Genomic DNA, 18,206 nt, shown 5'->3' on the forward strand with positions numbered 1-18,206 from the left:
CCTCCTTGAGCAGGGGATTGTTTGGTCTCAACTCAGGCTCATTCTTACCACTTGTTTTAATCGTGGGATCATAACTCAACTGAGCTTAAGTTGCTCTACAGTTTCCAGAACTAAAGTCCAAGCAGAAGAAAAAAGCTTTGGTTCTTGAGTTTTCACTCGCTGTGAGCCTCCTTTTTCAGAGATACTGAACTCCAGAAGGCTTAGCTAATGTCAGGGGAAATCATGAGTCCTCTGGAAATCTCTGAAATGCAGGCACATCATGTACTAAGGGAGACTGTACAAACAATGCAGCCAAATAAGTAAATTTTGGCAATAAAACAGTCATTTACTGAGGAAACAGCATGCAGAGAGGAAGAATCAACTGGGAAGCACTCTTTTGTAGGATTATTTGCCTGATTTCCACGTGAGCTATCACTGAATCTTGGAAATGGCCATAGGGATATCCAGTCACTGAGGTACTATTGCCAGCTATGTCTGTGCCCACAAAGATGACTGAACACCTCTCCCTTCTTCCACATTGGTTTAAGGCAACTTTTCCACTACTCTCAAAGTGGTGACATTTTCAGATGACAAGGCAATTCCATCTGGCATGGCACTGTCCCTTTCCTCCCCTCCACTTCCAAAACACTGCAGGATCCGTGATTTGCCATTGCCACATGCACGGTGCTCAAAGGGGATCAGAGCAGCTCCACATAAAAACAAATAAACACTGAGCATGGGACTCCACTACTTTGCAATGCAAAGCCAACTCCACCATCTGCACCGCCACTGCAGCACATAGATCTTGGTGCAGGAAAGTCACCAAGACTTAAAGGAAGATCAGAGAAAGCTGCATTTCTGCCTGCTCTCCCAAGATGGGCTGCAGAAAGACTGCAAGTTAGGTCACTTCATTTCCACATTAAATTCACTGTATAGGAGTGGGCTGCACATGAGGACTAATGCAGCAATAAGCCCAGCCTCCAATCCACATCTTAAGGCTTGACACAGCATGAAAATGGAATAGAAAATAACTTTTTAAAGAGGTCCCACTTCCATCAAATATATAGCTATACTTATCTCCAAGGTTGCAGCTGCCAGCCAAAAATCTATCCATCTCAAGAGATGAACAGTTAGTGTGATAATGAGATCATATCCTCCGAAATTAATTCCCTGGTACTCAGTTTGTCCAGCTTCAATTCATGGATTCTGCACAAACTGTTTCAGGGAACACTGCATCTCAGCTAAAGGATGACTTGTTAATAAACCAGATGATGTTACGAACGCAAATTAGAAAAGGTCAATAAACAAACTCTATTTTAATAACATCTTTTTCTTTTTCCCCAGGAGAAAGAGAGCAGCTAGTAAATATGTTTGTATGAAAACTCCAACTCCACTAATTCTACTGCTGTTAATCAGCGTGTTTAATTGCTCTGGGGCAAGCCTGTTTGTATCAGCTGAGGATGAGGCCTCTGCTGGATTTGATTCACCACTGGGTATCAAAGACAACTGTGCTAAAAGAGCAATAATAATACTGATACCAAACAAGAATAAGTTGCAGGAGAACTTGACCTTCTCCAAGAAACACAGAGTGCACCTGAGGCAGGCAGCCGTACTGTCTTAGAAGTAGTTCCTAATTAAATCTTCAACCTGTAAGTGGATGAATGGACTTCTTTTGATTGTGCAGTGAGCGGGAGAGCTTAACAGTCTGATAAAGCATCTTACCCCCTGCACAGCCATTTGCAGCCTATCTACAGGCTGCCTTTTGAGGTACTGCCATGTTATAAATGTTCTTGCCTGAAGGTATTACCTCACTGTGGCAGATGTCACCAACTTGGCACTATCTGAAAGGTCTATTAAAAGCAATGCAATTAATTACTCGGGTTGTCATCGCAGTACTGCTTTTGAGATATTTAAAATGGTTTATTATTGATAGCCTGATCCTGGAAAGTGCTGAGCATCTTTACTTCCACCCATGGACACCCAGAGAGATGAGGGTTGGAGAAGAAGCTCCCAAATGCCAGACACTCTCAGGTCTGCTCTGGCTGCTCTGTGTGCCTCCACTGCTTGGAGACCTGATCCAGCAGCAGGCACTGGGCTGCCAATAGTGCTCAGAGTCCTGAGTCCTGTCTGCTTTAGTGATCTGAGGAAGTTGTATTGATGGCAGACTGTGGAGGTACCAGAAAAGGTGGGGGTGGAAAGGTGTTTTATCCAAATATTATAGCATTTGTCTTTTCACTTCCCAATACCCAAATCTATGATTAAATACATATACATTCATTAGCAATATATCAACTTAATTCCTCCCAGATTGAGCCTTGCTGTGATGCCAACTGATCTATCGTCATCTTGACCCACAAGCTTTCTCATTCTTGTTTTTCCTATTTTATCCCCTACCCTGCTGAGGCACTGAGTAGTAAGAAAGTAGCTGGGTGGGATTTTTGCTACCAACTGGGGCCATCCCACCACACTTAGGGGCCAAACACAATATGGGCAAACGGTGAACCAGGAGCTACAGCCCCTATGGAAGCCTCAATGAAAGGCAGCAGCTCCTGAAAGCAGCCGAAGCTGCAAGAATGCTTCTGCTGGCCCATCTGGCTGCATCTTATTTCTTCATGAGGAAGAAATATCTCTTGGGTTCTGCTATGTTTCTGCCAACACATTGGACTTCCATCTTGGGACACAAAACACAATATAGCAAAGCATCCTTGAAAAATTGCTCAGCTTTGCTACGTGGCAGTAATGACTACATCTATTGCCAATAAAATGAAGAGGAACAAATTCCAAGAGAGGGAAAAATATCTATAGGCGTACAGAGGATAAACAAAGAGTAATTTGCTGCCTGGGTCTCTAAAGCACAAATCTTTGGTTAATTTCAGTTGCTGATATTGCTGTTATTTGTTTCAGTTTAGACATACCACCAAGAGACAAAAAGGAAGCATCAGATATAGATTATAGAAGAGAATTTACACACAGCTTCCTCTAAAATTGATTCAAATTGTCTCAGATACGAACCAGGTCATGCAAACTAAGATATCCCTAACCACTGTGAACGGAGTCAGAATAAATATGGATTTGAAATATGAAAAAATGGGAAGTCTCCAGGCATCTCTTTCCCAGCACCCTCAGTGATACGGAGGAGAGTAATTGGCACATTAACAACAGTCATGTACAGTATTAAACTCTAACTTCTCAAGTGCTACCAAGGGCTGAGAAATATTACAGGGGAAACAATAAGTCTGGTTAAAGCAGAATGAAGATATAACTCACGTTGGTTCAGGATCTACTGAATTGGTCTGGGGCACAAAACCCCGGATGCAATGATACTTCACATCTTTCTTAACTGAGAATTCAATCCACCATTTATTTCATTTTTCAGGAAACAAATGAAGCCACGGATAGTCCTGAAAGACCAGAGACAGATGTGAAAAGAGCCAATAATGAAAGGACTAGAATATTCTAGAAGTGAAAGGAGGGAGCCACCAAGGCATCAATACACCACGCAGTCCGGCAGTTAGGTAAACTGATGCATTTTGGGCTGCAAACACATACGTACCAGTGGCTGTGCCAAGTCACACAGGGCAGACCTGAATGAGGTACTTGTGTTACCAAAGCTCCTGTAGCCACATAAGCTTGATACCCCATTCAGTCTTAAAGGAGCAGGACATGTAATCTCAGTAGCAGGTAGCGATAGAGCAGCAGACCAGCAGGGCTGCACACTGACACAACCCAGGCTGACTAATATTCAGCTACAGGGCAGGTCTCAAACCCATCAGTGTTTTTCCAGTTGTTGAAAGAAGGGCTGTAGAAAAAGAAATCATCGTCACAGAATCGCTTATCTACACAGGCTTCCATGGCTGGCTGCACTGACTTCAACAGCTACAGTGATCCTTGTAGCTGCTAGAGGATGTCCCAGACACTCACCTGCTTGCAGCAGTAGCATCCCCAGTGAGGTAAACTCTCATTTGAAATAGGAAAAATCAGTACTCAGTCCCAAAGTAGACACTGGATGAGCAGGTCAGACTCACCTCTGTGAAGTTACACAGTAAGTTCACCACTGGAGCATCATTCTATCTTGTAATGATTCCTGTTTTTCTTTTCTTCCTTGAGAGCCGAAAGGAAAGGATTAATGGGAATTCAGTTGACCTCCCTTTGTTTAAGGTTGAATCTTACTTGTTACGTTCACACAAGGTGGCTCAGCACCAAGCAGACATCTAACCTAGGCAGGCAGGCTTTTACGTTATGTAAAGCATAAGCAGATTTCAAAGAAAAGCTACTATTAACCTCTGCCTAATTTCTTCTAAAAAAGATTTTTAAAGAATTTGAAAGCAGGACAAAGTGAAGGCTGCATTTCAGAGTAAGGCCTGTTAAACAAGGGCCAGTGAGATAATACAGGACTTAAGCTTGAACCTCTCCACACAGAGCGCCCCTCTTGTACTACACATCCCGAAACAACCAACTCACAATCAGGAGCAATTGAACTGCTACTCTCTTCCTCCTTAATCACACACTACAGGCTTCCTAAGGACATTCAAGTGATCTGTGGGACAAAATACTGCTTGAATACTTTTTCTTGCAGGCATTGCTACAGTCATTCTGTCACAAACGCTGCTAGGAACATTACAGTGACATTTCAGCACCAGCAGGAGCAGACCAGAGCGAACTAGGACAGGCAGTTCAGTTCCTGAACAATGAATGACACAGATACAGAACCCAAATTCCCCTTAATTCCTGCCCAGCGAGTGGAATCAGGTAAATACTGCAGCTCCTCCCACTGCCTCATCATCTACCACTCTAAAGAGGGCTGAGTATCGATCACAGACGCTGAAAACCAGAAGACCTATCAGATAATGTAGCACCTCTCTCCTTTAACAAGGATGGCATCGTTATTTCTAGGCTACTGTCTGTATTCTAAGCATATACAGTGGAGCTGACACCATTGTGTTTTCTAGTCACAAATGATGTTGACCAAGTCCAGGTATTCAAAAGAAGACTTTTAAACCTCTCCAGAAGAAGTCAAAATGCTCAAATTAGCTTTATAATTGCATACAAAAAAATGGCAAAGAAAAGTGTTGATGTTACCTTTCAAAGTGCTTTTTTTCTGACTTGTGCTATATGCAAACATGTAAGATCGTAACTGGAATGAAAAGCTTTTGACTTGTCAAAATTAAGAACATTAAAAGGCTTTCCTTTGCATTTTAAACACCGCGTCTGCTCATGTGAAATGATTCCATTTTATTCAATCAGCAATTTACAGTCCCAAACCTCTTCACCTAAACGTTTTCATTTCTTTTCCTTCAGTAATGTTGCTCGTCCTCTCAAGAGCTGATGATTATTTTCCTCCTTTTCTGCCAATAAGTGGGATTTAATCATAAGCAAGGTTACCACTGCACAGGAGAGGCTTCCTGGGTACCGTACACAGTGCTCTGAATTGGATAGTTTGGATTAGTTTTTGCTCCACAGTTCTAGTGATTCTGGACTCTCTTAAAAGGGCAGAGAAATGGCAAGTATTCACATAAAAATGACCCTCTGCATAGTACCTAGTGGGCAGGTCTACATCAGAGCATCCTGGGCACAACCCTCAGAGAATGATGCAGACACTCACGCGTTCCCTGACCCCATGAGCACAGCAGCATGGCACAAAGGGAGGGGTCAGCTGAACACAGAGAGCTGCAATAATGCAATGCTGGAGTTATGACACTGCGACAGTGTGACAAGCTACAGACATTACCAAACTAAAAGCTTTTAATAATTCATTTCTCTGGCTCCTCTCCTGGTGCTTGCCCTACAAGTCTGTTGTCTACCCAAAACGGGACTTCATTTGGCATATGCTTAACCTCAATAATATGAAAAGAATTTGCCAGAATGTGGTTTTTTTTTCCTTATAGGTAAGGAAAGAAGGGAAATAAATAAGATAAAAAGCAGACCATCTAGCAACATCTCAGTTTGACAAACACCACTGCAACAGCCAGGAGCTCGTACACACAGCCACGTCCATAGTACCCCTATGCAGAGTCCAAGCAACTAGTAGTGTTTTACCTGTACATACCCTACAGTTACCAGAGGGAAGTTGAAAATACACCCCTATGTGCAGCAAAACATGAGACAGATCCTCAGCAGTAAACTAGGACATGAGTAAATCCCCCATTCTTCTGAACAATTCTTCACAGTGACAACTCCCTCCTTCCCACACGCGCACTCGCACGCCCAGGGAAGCAGGGGGCGGGGGAAAGCTGAGCTTTGCAATGTTGTCTGGAAGCTCATCAGACCCAGGCTACTTCCAAGCAGAGGAAGGGAGCAAGTTCCAAAGGCTCTGCTGAGCTCAGCTGTGAGCCGGCGCTACGCTCTGAGACGACTGCACACATTGTAGAGACTGGAGCCCACTGAACCAGAGAAGAGGGTGTATTTCCGTATCCCTCATCAGGAAATAAAGAACGGGATGGGAGGGAATCCCCAGCCCTGCTGAGATGGCTTGCAGCACTGGAACGCTAATTTGAACTGACAGGAGGCAGTGACAACCAAACCCAAGTGAAGTGCTGTGGCTCCTTAACACTGCCAAGATGCTGAGGGTGAGCAGGGAATACAGAGAGGAGACGCACAGAGCGGAGGTAACCCTGGCACTGCTGACACTGCCGTGATGTGTGGGTCTGAACAGTGCCCAGCTGAAGCTGCTTCACAGCATTGATCTTTCTTTTTTTTTTTTAATGCGTGAACTTACCAAGTTATCTGACCCAAGTTATCATACTGTGAAATTAAACAAGTAGCCTTTCGGTAGAGGATTAAAAGACTTCAGCAAGTAGCAGAAGAACATGGTGCAGGATAAACCATACGGCTTGTCGCTCCATTTCCCCTTCTACTGTTACAGGATTCTGCACAGAAATTGCAATAACCTGGTTTCAGCTATCAGCTTGGGCCTGAATTCACCGCAGCATACATCAAACCTACAGAACCAGCTCAGTGTCTAGAAACGGATCCATAAGCACAGACCTCGCATCCTGTAGCACCGTGACAGCAGTTGTGGCAGCCCCCCTCTATCGGCCTCATCCAGCCTTCGGGTGTCATCACAGCAGGGAGGAGGAGCAGAGGGGGAAAACATGTACTGGCGCTTGTGATAGGGAACAGCTTCAAGCAGTGATAGGTTCCTACTGCCCTCTGGTGTAACATGCTTATAAAACTTGTGGGATGAAAGAATCAAGCAAGATGGTATAACGCACTACACAGCAGCAGCTTAAATTTAAACTGTGGCAAATGGAACAAGGCTGCTAGAAATAATAAGCTTTGGTTTCTTTTTTTTCCTTCTGATTCTTTGAGCATACATGCATTTTCTGTACATACACATAAAATTGACCATAGGCTGTATCACCTGCGTGCTCCATTCTGCTTTAAGAACTTAGTAGATGTTGACCCAGAGAGTACCAAGTTACCAAGCAGTCTCTCTAACAAAGCACACCAGTGAAGATGGCTGGAAACTTCTTTGCACTACAGTCATACCACATTCCCTCAGCATCAAGGCTGTCCAGAAAAAAAACTTCATATTAAACAGTTTGCATACAAAAGGCAAAAAAAAAAAACCAACCCACCGTGGCCTGAGGAACTTAAAGTAAAATTCCCTGCCTTAAAAATATGTCAGCAGTACCACTGTCCGTACTTACATTACAGATCAGAAAAGATGCTGGTCACTATGCAATTACTGTGTCTCAAGTTCACCCCTGTATAGGGGACCCCCTTCAGCTCTTTTTCTGGTAGCTCATGTTTCTTCAAGGCTTCATAACTTATGGAGAGTCGCACAGAAAACTCAAACAGTGTTTTCTTCCTCCCGTTTTCTTCTGCTTCTTCCCTTGACAACTTGAGCAGCAGGAATTAGATTTCTGAAGGTTACAGTGTTGTGTTTTTTTTCTCTTTACCGATCAGGCAGAAGTTATATTTAGGGGGTAATAAACAAGATACAGCTTCTTGGTTTGATTTCTTTTTTCCTCCCTGAAATAAAATGGACACCACAGTGATGGGAGCACTAAGAAAAGTCAGAAACTATTGCTCAGAAACACACATGTCTAAAAGAATGTATGTATAAAGCACACGTACAGAGGCAACATGTAAAGAGCAGCTGAGATTGCCAGCGCCATTTGGATATATAAGTACTTGCCATTTAGAAGCACAAGGAACTGAGCACTCAAATGAAAGATCTAGAAGTCTTCTAAGCAGTTTGGGATGCCAAAATTTTACTCTTGTAATTTCTTTCCTAACCTTTTTTTCAATGCCTGTACAAGTACCTATATTTAAGTGTGAACAGAACTCTATGGCCAAGGCTGCAACACACGGACGCTGCATAGGCAAGGGATGACCCACAGAAAATTCCACACCTTCACGTATCTACACCTTCATATAAGGCTAACAGGAGACCTTGCCTTTCCACCATCCCGAGCTGTGGATCAGATTTATTGTATTGAGGTGTTACACCTTCAAAGAACGGACAACCATACAACTTTCAACAGGCTCGAAGCTTATGCTTCTTTTTAAAGGCAGCATTCAACTTTCAACCACAACCAGGTATTTGAGTTACAGGAAATCCTGAGGACAGAGCACATTACTGAGCCTGCAGGCAACTGCATCAATGTTAGCAAGATCAGTAATACACAGAATGTACTGGGAATGGCTGCAATCAATTGCCTGTAAGACACAAGAGTCATAACCTTTGGAGAGAATCTGACTCTTGTTTCGACATGAACTCTTAAACAGTAGTGCATATGACAGAAGAGCCTACCATGCCTCTGAGTACATATGTACGTAGCTGATCCTAAAACTAATGGAAAACTGTAGGGATGAAGTAGGATGCCAAGGCCGCCTGCTTCTAACTGCAACCATATAATTTTACTGAGGTCAAAGAACACTGGAGGAAAGAGCCAACAGTTTGTTTATTTTAAAGACAGATGTGTGGAATGTTGACAAAGCACAGCTTTGATTGACTCAAGTGGACCAACGAGCTTTTCAAGAAAGCTTCAGGCAGGTGCAGGCTCAAGTTACTGACTGGAGAAAGCAGGCACAGATAGAATAAGGATGAGAAAGAGGTAAAAGATTAGGACTAGCATTTATGTACTTTGCTGCCATGTCAAAGAATCCCTATTTATGATACTGATTTGGTTAAGCGCTTGAACACTCCAGTATGCAAATAATCCTCATGACTGAAATGGACTACTTTCATGCTTAAATTCAGTACACACTTAAGCGTCCCACTGGGACAGTGTTGGAAAGGATTAAGGTCTGATAATCCATTTAAAAACTCCCTTCTGCCTTAACTACCTAAAGAACATGATCTAATTGATCTACAAGTGTACTTCAGAGTACTATTCTACACCAGTTTGTACCACTGAAAAAACTGCTGAAAGCTACTGCAACACCAGTTGAGTGTACCCTCAGTAAGCCTGCAGATGACACCAAGTTGGGAGGTGGTGTTGATCTGCCTGAGGGTATGGAGGCCCCTTCTGGATCTGGATAGGCTAAATCGCTGGGCTGAGGTGAATGGGATGAGGTTCAACAAGGCCAAGTGCCAGGTCCTGCACTTCAGCCACAATAACCCCATGCAGCGCTATAGGCTTGGGGCTGAGTGGTTGGATGACTGTGAAGAGGAAAGGGACCTGGGGGTGTTGGTTGATGCTCAGCTGAACATGAGCTGACAAGTGTGCCCAGGTGGCCAAGAGGGCCAACAGCATCCTGGCATGTATTAGAAATAGTGCAGCCAGCAGGAGCAAAGAGGTGATCATCCCTCTGTACTCAGCTCTGGTGAGGCCACATCTTGAGTATTGTGTTTAGTTTAGGGTCCCTCACTAGAAGAAAGACATCGAGGCCCTGGAATATACCCAGAGAAGGGCAACAAAACTGGTGAGGGGTCTGGAGCACAAGTCTTATGAGGAGCAACTGAGGGAGCTGGGACTGCTTAGTCTGGAGGAGGCTCAGGGGAGACCTCATTGCACTCCACAACTTCCTGAAGGGAGGTTGTGATGAGGAGTTGTTTGGCCTCTTCTACCCGGCAACAAACAGGACCTGAGGAAATGGCCACAAGTTGAACCAGAAGGGGTTTAGACTAGACATAAAGAAAACCTTTTTCTCTCAGAGAGTGGTCAGGCGCTGGAATGGCTGCACAGGGAGGTGGTGGAGTCGCCATCCCTGGCCGTGTTCAAAAGGCATCTGGATGAGGAGCTACAAGATCTGGTTTAGTGGTCTGTGGTAGCAATGCTAATGGGAGGACAGTTGGACTGGATGATCTTGTAGGTCCTTTCCAACCTTGTGATTCTATGATACCAGCCTGAAGCTGAACACAAGAGCTATTGCCTTTAAAAGCAGTAGAGAAATTACAGGAAGCTAGTATCACTTAAAGTGACATAGTTTCTGGTTTCACTTTCATCTCCAGTTAATTCAAACATCTGTACTAGCCTCCTCTAATATCTAATTCACCATGTAGAAAAAAAAAACCATATGTATAGCAAAACACATTTTAAATTATACGCTATTCCTCTTGGCACACAATTCTATCATAGATGTTGACTACCCAAGCAAAAGGCTTGACTCCTTCCTTTTACCAGCTAGTCCATTTGAACAAGACAAACCCAGATTTATCTCCAGGTTATTGAGGTTTCCAGGCAACCTTTTTCTCTTAAGCATAAGATTAGGCTTTGGGGCACCTTTCCTAGAATTCATCTTGTACAGCTATTAGATGCAGAACAGGATGATTACAGTACGAGAAACAATCAAATCCCTGCTAACGGTAAGTTGCATAAGTCACAACATGCACTTTCCTTCTAAAAGCATATATTAGCCTTGCAGACCTGCCAGCCACATCCACTTTGGTAACTAAAGACAGACATAGAATGGAGTCAGGCATTGCCATATAGCTGCTGTGCTACTCAACTATTAGCACACACCTTGACACAGGCTTCCATGCAAGTCAAAAAGCCATTTATCATACCTCTATATTCATCCCTATGCCCATCTATATGAAAAGGTTTGTTTGTTTTTTCCAAGCAAACAGCTGTACTTCTTTTATTTGCTGGGTTTCTGTTTGTTTCTTTTTTTGCCATTATCCATATAAAAGAATAAAGTTGTTTGGCATGCTTCAGTGAATACACAGTATTTTGTTGCTGTTGTTGTTGTGATTCAATACAAGTTTGCAGATTCTAATGATCAGATTGATTCCATGCTGCTGTGGATAAGCCTTAAGGCAAATAGATGGCTTTGCCCTTCTGATTTTTTGCATACCATTATGTTTATGACCCGGGGGGGTATTCTGGCCAGAAAGTTGACTCATTAGTCTGACCTGCCTCAAAATATGACCATCACAGCACTGAAAGCTTCACACTGGGAACACTTAACATTGCAAATGAACACTTCTCAAAGCCCAGGGCACTTTGTGCATCATTCACTTCTATTTAGCTACTTGAAGGCTTCCCACATCCATTCAAGGGTACACTTGCTACAGTGGTAGCGATGGAGGTCGAAATGTATCATTACTGTCATTCCTTTTCATGGAAACAAGACCGGTTCACAGAAGCAAGTTTGCTGTGCCTTGGGTTTCTGAAAAGAGACATATACATTCCATCTCCTTAAAAAGTAACCACAGGGATCAACAGAAGTTCCTTGCTTTTTAAGGAATAACCTTTACATTTATTAGTGAAATACTACTTTGAAAGAATTGACTGCTACCAAAGAATACAGGTTTTGGATACAGCCGCATGGTCTCTAACTATATGAGAGCTTTATACTTTGAAATCAGTGAACATTTAGTCTACCTGACAGATTCCTGCTCTGAAGTACCTGCTAAGTAAATGGTTTGAGTTAGCAGCATGTGACATGGGACAATAACCTAATGCAGGACATCACCTGCTAAAAACACAGCACACATGCTTGTCAAATCATGGTTAAATTTATCTTAGATGAAATAGAGACAGGATAAAGAGAAGCATGACTGCGTGTCCAAGAAGCAACATGGATGGTACACAATTGCACTTAAGGTTCTTAAGTCTTGCATCATCCAGTATCAGAAACAGGATGTAAAGTGTCACAGGGGAAGAAGCAGAGACTGCTCATGCCATTATTCACCAACCGAAGATGAAGCATCTTAACCTAGAACTACATTCATTGAAAGAAGAAGTCAAGGAGGTTCAGAAAACTACGATTTCAGGGTATGTAGACTGAACTATTCACATGTCTGTACCTGTTGCTCAAACCTCCTCTCACTGCAGCATCCCAGCACTTTCTTAAGAAAAGTAACTGAGAGGATGAGAGGTGCCTGGTACACAGGTGATCAGCAGCTGAGAACACCTTGGGAAAGAAATCCAGATATACATAACATATAAAATACAAATTAACTGACCTAAATGATACCAGGTAGCAATACATCTTTGATACAGACCACAGGGCTCCACTGACAAATTTCTTTCAAGCAGCAACAGAAGTTTCTGTACGCTATTTTCCTAAATCGTTGCAGCTCAAATTTAAAGGAGCTAAGGCATATCCTTTTACTTCTTCTTATTAAAGGTCACTTTATCCACTTCTTTTGCCAGAATGCACGGCATCACATTTCAAAGACATCTGTTCTTGGCATTGTTCACACTGTTGTATTGTTTTATAAACAATACCAATCATAATCACCTCTTGCTGAAGAGCTGTATAACTGTAGCTTGGATACCAGTAAAACATTTGCTGAAGCACTACAGAACACGCAAACAGCTCAGCAGGATAAGCCACCTTTACCTTACATTACTGCATTTGAACTGCATGATACATGTGTTTTTAAGCAGCTCGAGTGTCTAGTGACATTCAGAGGGTGACTGATTCTCAAACCAGCCATCTCAATTCTCACCCTCAAAGAAAGGAATCCAAAAATCTATTTGCAAATTGCATCTATACACGCATATTGCACGTAAAGGGAGGGTATCACCAGCAGCTACAGAGCAATAAACACAGAGTAGAGCTAACCTCTCTGAAAAGGTTAAAAATGAAGGAAGAAAGAGAACCTAGGATAAAACAGTCCAACCAAGAACCAAGTTCTGAAAGGATTCAAAGCAAAAGAAAATAATAGAAATTTTTATTAGAAAATGATAGCCACCGCTGCCCATATTGCATACAGGTCATACTGGTTACTACCTTTAAGTAGGTCAAATTAATCCTGACCACAGGAACTCACATTTCCTCTCCAATCTTCACAAACACTTAGTCAGTCCTTTGCTATTTCTGTATTCTACTGTGACACTTACCTACTGCAAGATCGTGATTGCACTTAAGCGATGGCTGGTTACAGGCCACTTTGACACGAGAAGGAAGTAGGAGTACATTGTATTTGCAGTGAGCAAACAATTCTTACGTATAAAGCACTATCAGCGATTCCAGCACCCAAGTTTCTTCTGTTTAAAGACTAGAAAACAAAAATTGATAGCAAACCTACCTCCTTCAAGTGGTACAGCCCGATGCACAAATACTGTTCTTATTTGTGGTGCATGGATGCCACCTGCTGGCCATTGTGGTACATAAATAGTCTTTTTCATAGAGGTAGCAGAACATTTACAAGCCGACAGATTCTACCTTTAGAATTTCCCTGTTACAAACTAGAAAAAGAATATGCAGAACCGCACAAATACAGATGTTTAGAGATTTTTATTTCAGTAGATTTAAACAACCCATTATTTCTAAGCCTAGCCTCTGCTAAAGATCTTTTTCTGTGTGTTTCCAAATCCTTCTAGCTTTACACATACCTCATGGTCTGTGCTCTAGAAAAGCACATATTGGGAAACCAAGTGAAGAGCCCAAGTCTGAGTAATCAGAACACTTGACTTGAACAGGACCAGCTCACTAGGTGTCCAAAGTGGTGTCCCCTGTGGAGTGGCCCACAGCCTGTACAGAGATAAGCAGAGACAGCTCCTGGGGAGCCAATGGGACCTATATCTTTAGGTGCAGGAAAGAGATCAGAAGAAGTGGGCTAATACAAGCTCCTAGTAGTCAACATGGTCTACTAAGAACCACAAATCTGAAGTTATCAGCGTAGTCAAGCCAATGGAGTGAGACTCACACTTGTCAGACTAGAAGACCAGTCAGGACTGCATACAGAACAAACCCTCGCATAGTAAGGCATAGCCTTGAGCATCATTCTTTTCTGTGATTTCCACGTCACCTTCCTCAGATTCTTAAGGAAAAAGACTTAACAGACATGAAGTCTGCCTAATTTATGGGAATTAAATGTGTACTTCTTGCCAAGGTAAACCTAGGTTCAACGCAGCAAGCTCCAAGTTATTACAAAGCCAAGCACTGCGGATATATTCCAGTAGTGATCAAGAGAGAAGGCCTGCACATCACAAAAGGGTAAATATGCAATAAAATATTAGTTCTGTGGTAATAGCTTTTCAGGCACTGGCCTTCAACCACTAGATGGCACCTGCACATTACATCAATTTTAGCAAACAATTACATCAACTGGATTGGCTCCTTTATATAATTGCTTTTCTCTTCTCTTACAGCATTAGTATAAACTAAATTCAAGGAAAAGAATGTCTTTTCACCCTAGATGGTAAAGGCAAGGCAAGATAAAATCCTCTAAGACTAGTATAACAGCTGTTTGTTGCTGTACCTTCAGGTAAGAACCCTGAGAAGGAAAGACAGAAGGTACTTTTCATCCTCACTTAACAGAACGGAGCATCTAGTCTTACAGCCCATTCTCTTCGTAAGACCTAATTTTCAAGAGATCTGGTTAAATTTAGGTAATTAAGATGTCCATTAAAATGTAATTCTTGTAACATATTCCTCTTCCCAGCATTTTACAGTAATAATGCATCCTACCTCTGTGGGAGGTACACTAAGGAACATTGATCTGAAGTATATAAACAAAATATACTGAGGGTAATTGAAACTTACTGATTTAGAGAAGCGCAGAAATTCAAGCAGGATAACTGTAGAAATACTGCTAGAGAGTATCCAGAGAGAACAATGTGAAATTCTTCTACTTCATTACAGTCTGCTGAGACTTCAAAGCAAAATGATGGAAAAAACCATTACATTGGAAAATATTTACTTTCCCAGGTTAACATCTCTTGCATTTTAGCAAAGCTGTGTGTTCCCCTGCTTCACATCATCAGCTGCACAGGTCTTCCTTAGAAAAGATTATTCTAACTACATACTGGTAAGGGCTTCTAGAACACTTTGAATTGCTGTTTCATTCTCATACCGTGGGACATAACAGCATAGGGATAAACTTGAGTCAAAACAGGACAGCAGAGAACAGAACGAAACTCCTTGTAAACAATTGATGTGTTAAAATAAATAATAATAACATTAATAACAACAACATCTCAACGAGGCACGCTGACATACAGAACAAGCAAGCAGTCAGCTCTGTATGTCTCCCAGCAACTTGACGTATCTTCATGGACGATGCTCAAGCACTGCCAGTTCCAGAAATCCATGGCAGATGAGAACCCAGCAGACCCACTACAGACAGCTACCCTCATTTATGGCTTATCTTGTTATTTACTGTCCCAACACTGACTGTCATGTTCTTTTACAGTGTTCAGTCCAGTACGGTTTGAGGTTCCTTCAGCAGTGATCATCAGATACAAGCTGTAAGAATGCTTGGTTATAGACCCATATGCAGCCACCTAGTTAAGATGCTGTCATCAAAATCTTGGTCAGCTTTGGGAATAAAGCAAACAAAATCAATTCACAAGGTTAGTGTACAAATACACTGAGAGTATGTTTTAATTGCTAATGCTAATTAACAGAAGTAAACTGATTACATCAGAGAAAAAGGTATCCAGGTCTATGCCTTGACATTTCAAACTTGGCACTGCTTTGAGTTGTTTTTGTTTTTTCTTTTCCTACCTATAAGCAGGACTGAAAACTCGGTATTCAGTTCTTCTAACAGTCCGGGCTCTTCACAGATGCACAAAAGTGGAATTTCAGTGTGCTCCAAAACTTGAACTTCAGCACAATTTTGATTTGTCAACTACGCTTCCCTCTATAGCATATTAGCCCACATTGACTCAGACATCCAACATGCTGTGCTGTAGTCACCTCTGCTCAAAATAAGATGCTCTCTTGTTCTTGCTTTCTCACAAGTCTATTTGAAGCCAAATGCTCATGTTTATCCTCATAAAAATCAGACATGCCAATCACGAGTCAAGTTACAATTCAAGGATTCTGAAAGCAACACAATACTGACTGTATCATTTTGCTGCTGTGCTTTGCTAAGCTGTAACACTACCTGCTAAGTCTATAGAAGATGTCTTCCTCTTCCACAAACCTGACAGCAAGGAACACTCCAGACATACCAGCCACAGATATAATGCTAACAGTCTGTGAAGCAGTAAACATCAGTATAAAGGCCAGGCTCTTACAACTATTAGGTATATAAGACTCTACAGAGGGTACCCTTTTTGTGTTAACATTTGAGCTTCACATCAAAGGCGAAGCACAGGATGTTCACGTCCAAAACATGCATTTCCTAGAAATTCCAGCTATTCAAAATTGATTTGTTTTGATTTCAGTTTATATGTATTTGACTGCAGAGATGTCTTTTACATACTTCCATTATTACATGATAAAAATGAGTCTATCAGCCTTTAAGTACCTCCTGACTCCAGTAATTTCAGCTCACAACTTGCACAGTACGACAGCAATATCCCCATGGACTAAGAAGCAACAAGATCAACTCAAACCCCAGTGTCCAGAAGTGCTTGTGCCAAGAGCTAAGCAAATAATACAGCCCACTAATATTAAGTCTGCTACATCCTTTTCAGTTAAGCTATTTCCTACACAACTGCAAGTAATGATTATGTATTTTTCCTCCTTTAAAGCAGCAAATGATTATAAATAAGATTCTAAATGTTCTAGGCATAAGAAATGCCACTATGCATACAAGAATGGACAAAAAGAAACAAGATTCTCAGTTCAGCAATTGATCAACATGAAAAACCAAAGAATTCCCCTACAGCCATATCATGAAGTAGATTTTTCGCTCGTGTTTAGATCACATGGAACACCTGTCAGTCAAGGGCAAAGACAACAGGGTTCATGTTGTGTTGCATGCTATTACGAAATCAAGGATGGGTATTACTGTCAGATAAAAATGATATAAAGTTGTATATACCTCTAAAAAGCTCATTTGAGAAGTCTCCTGTAACTGATCACTGATGCTGCGCTTCTTAGCGGCATGTTAAAACCGTACATAAGATGTTTACATGGAAAAAGAAGGCCAGCCATTACTCCATCAGCAATTTCCATGGAACTACCTTTTTGAACCCACGCTGTGCTGGCAGTCTGAGTCTCCTGGACACTGATCAAGGCAATAAAAAATCGCAGACAGCAGTGTAACTTCTTACTTCTCTCCCTGCCCTCAGCTCAACAATCCTGACTACCTTGGCTCCAGACCCTAGAGAATACTCATGCAAGAGAAGTTCCCACTGAAGGCACAAGATTGTTTCTCTAGCTTGCAGACAAAGCAATTGCAGCCCCTATTTCCAAATAAGTTCATCTTCAAAGAGCATCTCACCATACTGAAATCTAGCAACTCATTTCACCCTGAAGGGACTTTAAAAATACTGTCAGTGTTCTTGCAGCAACTGGGGTGAGTGCTGGAATGCTGCTCAGCAATGGGCTATGCCAGTCATCAGCACCCCTCACTCTCACCCTCAGCTTTCTGGTCAGCTCCCTTCTGGCACAACTTGCTGACTGTTCTATACATGAAATGCACCATATGATAAGAAAACAAGATCTCATTGATAGTTCATGATGGTAAAACATTTTCATGAGCTGGTTACATGTACCAACACTATCACAGTCCCCATGTTTTCCACTATACAGTCTTCCCCGTAACAAGAATTACACTATTAGTTTACTCACTAGTTAGACACTATTAGTAGCATGTCAGCATTATGTAGCATTAATAAGCCACTGTAAAAATACTCTAGTCCTACATGAACAATGCACATGAAAGCAGAAATGGGATTGTTGGTTTTGTTCTGATGTTCCTAACTTGTTTCCAACATGAAAACTTCAACCCTATCTGCAGTGATAAATATATTCAAAGCCCATAAGTTTTCTCCCCACATAGACTTCTTTCAGTCAGCAGACATCCCAGCCATTTGGTGTGGAAAAAGCGCTCAGACTCTTGACCAGTGATCGCTACCATGTAAGGCAAGTAATTCTTGCAGGATAATACCCCTAGATATGGTAACAGTTCAACAAACCAAGTG

Source organism: Coturnix japonica, chromosome 3, assembly GCF_001577835.2.
Source record: "Coturnix japonica isolate 7356 chromosome 3, Coturnix japonica 2.1, whole genome shotgun sequence".
Classification (NCBI taxonomy): domain Eukaryota; kingdom Metazoa; phylum Chordata; class Aves; order Galliformes; family Phasianidae; genus Coturnix; species Coturnix japonica.